Genomic DNA, 9,645 nt, shown 5'->3' with positions numbered 1-9,645 from the left:
CTCCGTTTCTGTCCTTGCTGCTATAAACTGCAGCATCCTGGGTTGTGCACCCCTCCGTAGCTCTCCCAGTCCTGCCTCCAGGTGGGGGCACGTCTCTGCCCTTTGTGCTTCTAAAAGCCCAGCTGCTCCCAGTTCGTGTGCGCACGACTCCGCTGCTCTGGGTTCTGTCCCGGGGACTGCAGTTCGCGTGCGCGCAACTCCACTGCTCAGGGTTTCCACCCTGGGGGTTGCAGTTCACCGGTGGGACCCCGGCGCACCGGCTTTCCGTCTCGGAGGCTGCAGTTTGCGTGCGTGCGACCCCGCTGGTCTGGTTTTCCACCCCAGGGGCTGCCCTAAAGTCCTTTCCCGATGCTACTGGTCTGCGAGTCTGTGCCCCGTCCACAGCGCTCGAGGCTGTCACTCCCCGGTGGTGTAGGATTCCCACGTCCAGGCTCCCTCCCACTGCTGTTTATCCTCCGATATCTGCCCGCAGAATCACGGCTCTCCACTTCGTACCTCAAAACCAACCGCCTGCGATATTCTGTTTGTAGAGATCCAGATCTTCTTACATCTCAGGCTGGTTTCGTGGGTGCTCAGAGTGGTCTGGTAGATATCCAGCTCAATTCCGGGCACCAGTTGAAATAGGGTCCCCTACTCCTCCGCCATCTTTCCCCCTCCTCAACTATTAAGTCTTAAAATAGTTTTAGTAGCCCTGTCTTATAGTTCTTTCTCACAGATTTAAACATAATTCTGCGAGGAAAGCAAACCACGTATTTACTCTTTGAGGCATTTCCAATGATGTAGGTCTATAGAAGAAAAGCCCATGGGGATGTACCTCAAGTGGAGTGAGGTTTTTTTGATACTTGCAGCTAAAAACATCCCAGTAGATATATATACCCGAGGATGTGGCTTAGGTGGATGCCACACTAGGCTCAATTGTATAAGTCATGAGATCATCTCCCTGTCATGAGTGGTGGGTCCTATCTTCCAGCTCCAAATCAGAAATTCTGGGGGGGAGACCCACCAGCGTGCTTTAACAAACCCCCCAGGTGATTGTGTTTGAAGACCACTGAACTAAGCATATCAGACAGATATGTAATTTGCAAACTCTTGTGTTTCCTTAGGATTCTCAGATATAGAATAATAAAATAGTTTTCATAGTAATAAGGTGATTCAAAATGTAAAGAACCCACTGAAGACATTTTTCATGATTATGACTTTTCGTTATGCCAAGCAATATCATTGCTAATGAATTGTTTTGGATGACTGCATATGGTAGAGAATTACCTCAGTTGTATGTGTGTTTGAAACTCACCAGCTGACTTGGAAACCTCATTGCCATTGGATGGCCTGGTGGAAGCATTTAAGTCAGATTGGAGGATATTGGGGAATTTCTCAGGGCATGGTTGTCAGGCCCTTGGCCCCAGAGGATTTTACCTATATTAGTTTTTATGAAGTGGGTCTAGAAAATGGGAGACGGTGTTAATATAGGTTCTTTCAAAGGCAGACTGTGTTTTTATCTCTCTCTTGGTTAATTCAGTGCTTAGTGGCCCTCTGGCCTGATCACAGTTCTATAGTCCCCTGAGAATCAGTTGTTAAGCCTAATTATGATTGCTTTGAACTTCCGTGAGACTCTGATGTCAAAGGTTTCCTATTAGGTTTTTGATCACAGTTTTTTGTCTTAGCTTGCCCCTTATGTGATCACATATTGCTGCATTTCTGCTCACATGCTGAGACCCTCTCTCTTCTTGGTGCCTCCCTTTAAGTGATGATAAATGTTTTCTATCCAGGCCAAGAAGAATCATAACTTGCTGTTACTTACAGAGGCCTCCTAATTTTACATTAGAGAGAGCCGAAGTCTGGATTGTAATTTACTTCATTCATTCATTTGTTCCAAAATACTTATTGAGCGCCTACCATGAGCCAGGCCCTGTTTAATAATGGCAAGAGCATGATTAGAATAAAGGAATCATAACTCCTATACCAGTGCTCTTGTCACTATCCTACTTCTTAAAAGCCATTTGAATAAAAAGAAATGAAATAAAAAGCAATGAAATACAAATAATTAAGAAAAAAGGGAAAAGAAAAGTAAGAGAAAAGGTCATTTCGGAGCTAAGTGCCTTCTGGATGACTAAGCACACAGATTTTCTTTTCCGTCCCCAACGGTCCACTGGAATGAGTGAATAAATATAAAATTAAGAAAAACAATGTAACAGTACTAGGAAATATGAAGGCTGATATTAGCAGAAGCAACAAATTTCTGGAAGATATAAAGCAAATGGGTTTGGATCGATGGAGTAACTAGATAGAACTGATAACTGCAGCTAATACAAATGAAAGAGGATGGTAATGGAGGAAGAAGGGAGTTTTGTTTTTGTTTAGTTTGAACAGAACTTTGGAAAAACCCCAAGATTATAATCATTAGGAGCTAGCAGCAGAAATCTTCTATTGGATACTTAGTAGGAAGACCAGTAAAACTAGGACATTCCAAGTACCTGGAAAATGCATACATTCCCAGCTCTAGAAGACCTGGCACAAATATTTTGAAAACCAATAAAGGGGTGGATGGATTTTGTCATTAGGGGTAAGCAGGAACATTTATAGTGAGTATCGGAGCTAAAAAGAGAAGTTGGGTGGTACTCCCATGTGATATCAGCTGCCAATAGGGGAAACCTTTCCACATCCTGACAGCAAACTCCTACCTACCCTAACAGAGAGGAATCTCTGATGACAGATCACAGCTCACTCATCATAGCCATGGCTTCTGTCCTTTGCAATCAAATTCATTATCAAGGGAACTGTGACTTTCACATTGGCCATATATATCAGTTCTCCTAAACTGTCACATATAAATAGTTGAGTTTCCAGATATTTAAGGAAAAATAACAGCATAAAAATGAGTTACCAACTTTAATAAATCAAAATGATTCTTTAAGAAATTGAAGTGCTGGAGAAATATAGAAAAGATTATTAAAACAATTTAGTATTTTCAAAGAGATTTGAGGGGACACTATATTCATACAACTAGAATACACTGCTAAGAAAAAGTAAAGTATATGAGAGAATTTATAGAAATTGGAAAACCTCTACATGATTGTTGAAATAAATGTAACGGGTCAACTGATGATATAGAATGTAAAGTTCTTAATTCCCCAAAGCTTCTTCATATATATAGATAAGACCAGTCACTCTGGAACTAATTTTCATTCAGAAAAGTGTCACTTGAAAGAACACAATTAACCCATTGCCCAGGTGAAAAGGGATAATATGACCTTCTTTGGCTGACAAAAGCTGCCTTTAATCTGACTTTGGAATGCTGAGTTGGTTACTGGAAAGGAGATGGGAATGTTTGCATAAGGAAAAAGAAATTACCCAAGAGGAAAGGTCTACTCTTTCCCTTTTGAGGTTTAATGTCTTTAGTACTTCTCTGGCTGACTAGGTCTGTGAAAAGTCCAGAGGCATAAGAGACATCAAGTTTCTCAGGGAGGAACTCACCATGGGGTTAGGTAGAATCTGGACAAGTGTGCAAGGGTCAACATTAAAGTGAAAGGTTAACTTGGAGAGGGTTGGGTATGGGATATCATGCAGCCACAACAACAAATACCTGTGAACGCAACCACCTTGGCAGATTGGTGATGGTAGAAAATAATTGTTAAGCTTGCATATGAGCTGAAAGAGCTATATCCTTGCAGTTTAGACCTAGGGCATCAGAGAAACTTGTGCAAGGGCCTGTACCTCTTCAGGCAAAACTACAGTGATGGACAAGGTGTTATAATAGTTTTCAAAAGCATCCCTATGGTCAATGACAAAAGTGGTCATATTAGACTCATCACACTCAAGTTCTCTCTATCAGCTGGTTGAGAACTGGGGCAAACTTTTTGGAGTCCTGTAAAATTTAGGGAGAAGAAGGACTATCTCAAGAAAGGGTTAGTTGTCAGCTAAAGGGCAATTGAAAAACGTAAATGATGTGACTAAATTCATACTCCCCAACTGCTGAAGTAAATCACACAAATTACCTAAAAATTTCAGTTGAAAAATTGAATAATAGAATAGGTGTGTTTGAAAATCAAATTAGTTTTATGGAAGATCAAGCCAAGAAGTTTCCTCAGAATATAATGTGAAAAGAGATGAAAATTGTGAAACTTGGAAGGATGTCGTTCAGTATATGAGGCACAAAAACTCACAAGACATGCAAGACCTTCAGAAATCCCAGTATCTACCCGGTAAAACATCTATAAGGAGAGACTAGAGAGATTAGAAGGAATGATATAGTCAAGGTGATAATAGAAGAATATTTTTTTCTGAGCTGAGAGAAGACATTAGAATTTTGATTAAAAAAAACAAAAAAATAAGTGTTAGCAGGGATGTGGAAAAATTGGAAACTTTGTGCATTGTTGATGGGAATGCACAATGGTGGAGCCACTGTGGAAAATATCATGGCAATTCCTCAAAACATAAACATAGAATTATCATATGACCCAGTGATTTAACTTCTGGGTATATACTCTGAATCAATGAAAGCAAGGACAGGTGCAGATATTTGTACACCCATGTTTATAGCAGCATTATTCACAATAACTAAAAGGTAGATACAAACCACGTCCATTACTAGATAAATGGATAAACAAAATGTGGCATATACATACAATGGAAAATTCTTCAGTCTTAAAAAGGAAGGAAATTCCGACATATTCTACAACATAGATGAAACTTGAGGACATTATGCTAAGTAAAACAAGCCAATCATAGAAGGACAAATATTGTATGATTCTACTTATATGAGGTATCTATATTAGTCAAACAGAAAGTAGAATGGTGGTTTCCAAAGGCTGGGAGAAGGGGGTATGTTGACTTGATGTTTAATGGGCATAGCGTTTCATTTAGGCAGGATGAAAATGTGGATTGTGGTGATGGTTGCACAAGGCAGTACAAGGGAGAGGCAAGTGAAAGGGTTAAGAAAGTGGGCCTGCATTTGAGTCCTGACACCACCACTTATTAGCTCCATGTCGTTGGCCAAGTCAGTCACCTAATTTCTCTGTACCTCAGTTTCCTCACCTGTAAAATATGGATAATAATAGTGACTACCTCATGGGATTATTTGGAGGACTTTATTATTAATGAGAACAACATGAAGAAATAGTACAACTCTGTGGTCTAATTTGAAAAAAAATCTATTAAAATTTAAAATGCACTTACTCTTAGTACAAGAGAGCCATCCCAAACAGGCAGGTGCCTTTCCAGCCTTTGGTCCCAACACACCAGTTGACATTCCACTGAACGACTCACATGGCCATAGGAGAGATGGGAAAGTCATATGTCAAAGGATGTGAATACAGGAAGGGTAAAAAATTAGGGCCATTAATGTTACATAATATTACCAACCTACTTTTTTCATAGTTGTGATTTGGGGGAAAAATCGTATAAATAAGACATACATGAGGATTTTTAGGAAAGTGGGCTTACTGATAACCATGTAGATATTAGAATTGCACTAGTACCCCAAGCCCCCGCCCCCCCTCCCCAAAGTGTCTGTAAAATACTATGTGCTTAAAAATGTTAGATGAGGGGCACCTGGGTGGCTCAGTCAGTTAAGCATTTGCCTTCGGCTCAGGTCATGATCCCAAGGTCCTGGGATCGAGCCCTGTATCCGGCTCCCTGCTCTGCGGGGAGCCTGCTTCTCCCTCTCCCTGCTTGTTGTACTCTGTCTCTCCTTTTCTCTCTCTCAAATAAATAAATAAAATCTTTAAAAAAATATTGGATGAAATAATAAATTATTATTCATTCATTCAATGAGAGCCTTTCTAACTGGAATGATCCTGTGAGAATAGGATGCTGGGATCCTTCTTCCAGTTTATTGAGACTATAGTCTGTGCAGTAGCTGAGGGAGGATGGTAGGGAGAGGCAAAGAGTTAAAATATCTAAGGCAAATATATCTATATTTATATTTATATCATCTATAGTAATATGATTTGCCTTAGATATTCTCCTAGCCTCAATTAGTGAAAAATAAAATGAATGCATAGTTGTGAATGGGATGTGCTTTTTCTGATTCTAGGGGTTTGGGAAGTTTACAGGTAGTGGAAAGTGCACTTGGTGGAATACTCCGGAAACTGGCTTTTTGCCCTAGGTCTGCCACTAATGAAAGATAGAATCTTGAATAAGTTCCTTACCTTATCTGAGTGACAATTTTTTTATCATTAAAATTGGGCTGGAGGATCTCTAAGATTCTTTCCAACCCTAAGGATTTAAGAAGGAAATTAAAAAAAAATGGAAATATGACAACAGTATAGATGGGAATTCATTGAAACACATTTTGTAAAATTAGAAGCAGCAGCTGATTTATAAGAAGCAATAACATGTTCTCTAAAATGATTAATTATAACTGAGCAGTTACTATTGATATAAGGATGGTTATATCTCATGAATAAAATTCTGAAGCTCATTCCAAACCAGTGTTATTTTTTTAAACAAAAAGTAACAGCAAGGTGCTTCAAATTAAAAAAAAAAAATCAGTGCTGGATAAATGATGAATAGAAAAAACTAAAGATTATAAAGCTGCACTGGGTATTCTACAAAAACAATGAATCGTGGATCACTACATCAAAAACTAATGATGTATGGTGACTAATATAACATAATAAAATAAAATTAAAAAAAGATTATAAAGCTTACACTAGGTTATAAATTATTGACTAATCTCTGATTCAGAGTGACATACCAAAGTAAGAAAATACATAATATTATAGTGGTTTTACCCTAAAATGTATCCTTTCTACTTGACAAAACTTCCTGCATTGTATTATGGAAGAGCATAGTTACCATTTGTTTCATCAACTCAAAAGGCTATGGCTGTCTTCTAAACTTCTCCACCTTCCTCTAAGCAGCAGTTATAAATCCACAATCCACTAATGTATATGAATATACATTATAGGTTAGGTTTATATATACAAAATGATTCACTTCGCCAGCTAGGTGTAACAATATATCACATATTCTTTATTTTGCCAATTAATCATTCAAACTACAACATGTCTTTTTTTTTTTTTTAAGATTTTAAAGGAATTTGACAGAGAGAGACAGTGAGAGAGGGAATACAAGCAGGGGGAGCAGGAGAGGGAGAAGCAGCCTTCCCGCTGAGCAGGACCCTGGGATCATGACCTGAGCCGAAGGCAGACGCTTAGCAACTGAGTCACCCAGGCGCCCCAACATGTCCTTATTAGCAGAAAGTCTAGCATCTCTTATTTGAGTGCTTCTCCTTCCAAACTATCCCAAGTTGTTCAGATGGCTTTCTCATACCAAAGGCTGTCAGTTATATTTCCAAGGTAATTTCAAATTTTCATTGGTTCTCTACTTAGGGTTTCTCTTTGCCATATGGTGTCCTCTATTAAGGATTGGTCTTAATCCAGTTTCAGAGATGTTCATCACTTGATGATGATTTATTTCCAGTCTAAGACCCTATATTTGCTTCCCTATGTACTTGGGTTCAATGTATAGAGTGCCTAATCAAGATTCTGAGTTCTGCAGTCATGTGAACTGGATTTGAATTTGCCTTTGCTTCTTTTTAGTTGAGTGACTTAAGCTTTTATCTAACTTTCTGAGTTTCAGGTTCCTCATCTATAAAATAAAGATAGTAATAGAATTTATCATTGTTATGAAAATTAAATGAGACAACATATAACAAGCAAAGTACCTGGCACCTACAAGATTTATAGAAAATGTATGTTCCTGTTATCATTATGACTACTACTAGTAGTAATCTAGTAATCATTTCCAGAAGTGTAACAATATTGCAAGATTGCTGTGATTCAGAACTTAGTGTTTCCATTTTTTACTTCTTGGGAGGAACCTGGGCTCCCTGTGCAAATTAGTCTACCTTTATCCCAGAGCTCTGCACACCAAAGCAATTGACCACCTGGTTGAATGTTTCTCTAAGAAAAATGGGCAAAGGTTATGTATAAGCTATTCATGGAAGAGTAAATTTGAACGGCCTGTATATATAATCTTGCTAGTCCTTAGGAAAATACAAATTAAGATAAAAATGAGATAACATTCTATAACCAATAGATCTGCAAAAACAAATTTCTGATAACATCAATCTGTGGGGGTTTGGAACAATGGTGCCCCTCATGTGTTGTGGATGAGAATGTAAGTCATTACATCCACTTTGTTCACACTGTCTCTAAGTGGTAGGGAATGGACAAATAAAATGTGATTTATTTATGAAATAGAACACTATACAGTATTAAAATGAATGAAACTTGTGTGTGAACTTGATACATCTGAAAAATGTAATGTTGAGTAAAAAAAAGTTGGTAAAGGATATATAAAGTACACCATTTACATATACTTATTAAAATACAAATAAGTACACAATCATATGTAATAGAAATATTAAAATATGTAGGCTAGAGATCCCAACTTTAGAATGTTAGCTACTTTGGGGGAAGAAGGGAGATGGACAGGATAGACAGAGGAGTTATATCTTTCTAGATAACACTTTGTTTCCTTTAAAAAATTTTTTTAAGACAACATTGTAATGTAGTAACATTTGTTACCTATGTAAAATGGGTTCATAGGTATCTATGAAATATTTTTTTTCTCCTTTCTATAGACATAAATATTTAATTATATGACATCAGATAAAGAAAATTAAAGGGAAAATAATAGCTCATTTAACCTTTAGGATAATCACAAAACACTAGCTTGCATTCCCACAGTGCAGGAGGGTTCCCCTTTTTCCGCATCCTCACCAACATTTGTTGTTTCCTGCCTTGTCAATTTTAGCCATTCTGACTAGTGTGAGGTGATATCTCATTGTGGTTTTGATTTGTATTTCCCTGATGGCTAGTGATATTGAACATTTTTTCATGTGTCTGTTAGCCATTTGTATGTCTTCTTTGGAGAAGTGTCCATGCCTTCTGCCTGTTTCTTTCTTTTTTTTTTAAAGATGGGGTAATTGGGTGACGGGCATTAAAGAGGGCACTGGATGTAATGAGCACTGGGTGTTATATGCAACTGATGAATCACTAAATTCTACCCCTGAAACTAACAATACAGTATATGTTACTTAAATTGAAATTAAATAAATAATTTAAAAAAATAAATAAAATTCTCTGTGCTTCATTTTCTCATCTGGGAAGTAGGGGTGAAAATAATAGTTAATCTATAATATTAAGTTATAAAAAGCTCAGCACAATGCCCATGGTATTATAAGTGTTCTTCTTATGTTTTAGCTTGCCCAGAATTCATAAGTACATTAACACCAAGAATTTTAGTATTGGCCCTGCCAAGCTTTTTGTGTTACAGCTCTGCACCACTGTAGTGAAAACAAGATGAGGTTTCAGAATCAGACAAACTGCATACTATCACCTACCAGATTAATTTCCTCGTCTATAAAATGGTGGCAATAATTTTTCTCCTGCATTATTTTTGGAAGGATTAAATATGATTACATGTATAAAATACCTAGCAGGTAACCTAAGTTAATTAATATTAATCCTCTAACTTCCCATACCACTTCTCTTACTCATTTAATTAACAAAAATTAATGACTGCTTATTAAGTTCTTAGTGTTTTAGTCTTCAGGGATAAATCATTTCATTTAAAAGGCCTTACTCTCTTGAAGCTTATATTATATTGGGGGGGTTTGGATAGGGATAAAACTAG

The 9,645-nt window shown here is 37.6% G+C and overlaps 1 non-coding gene across 1 annotated transcript; it reads right to left on the bottom strand.

Annotated features, from left to right (window-relative positions):
- Positions 1 to 689: 689 nt before the first annotated feature.
- On the bottom strand, positions 690 to 820 carry LOC115939614 (small nucleolar RNA SNORA18). Its single transcript, XR_004074399.1, has one exon. It is a non-coding gene; the product is annotated as a small nucleolar RNA SNORA18 (small nucleolar RNA).
- Positions 821 to 9,645: the final 8,825 nt, after the last annotated feature.

Source organism: Leptonychotes weddellii, unplaced genomic scaffold (genome assembly GCF_054177405.1).
Source record: "Leptonychotes weddellii isolate Sample4059 unplaced genomic scaffold, ASM5417740v2 HiC_scaffold_1896, whole genome shotgun sequence".
Taxonomy (NCBI): Eukaryota; Metazoa; Chordata; class Mammalia; order Carnivora; family Phocidae; genus Leptonychotes; species Leptonychotes weddellii.
The sequence above is the reverse complement of the archived record's forward strand: the minus strand, read 5'-3'. Positions and strand labels throughout refer to the sequence as shown.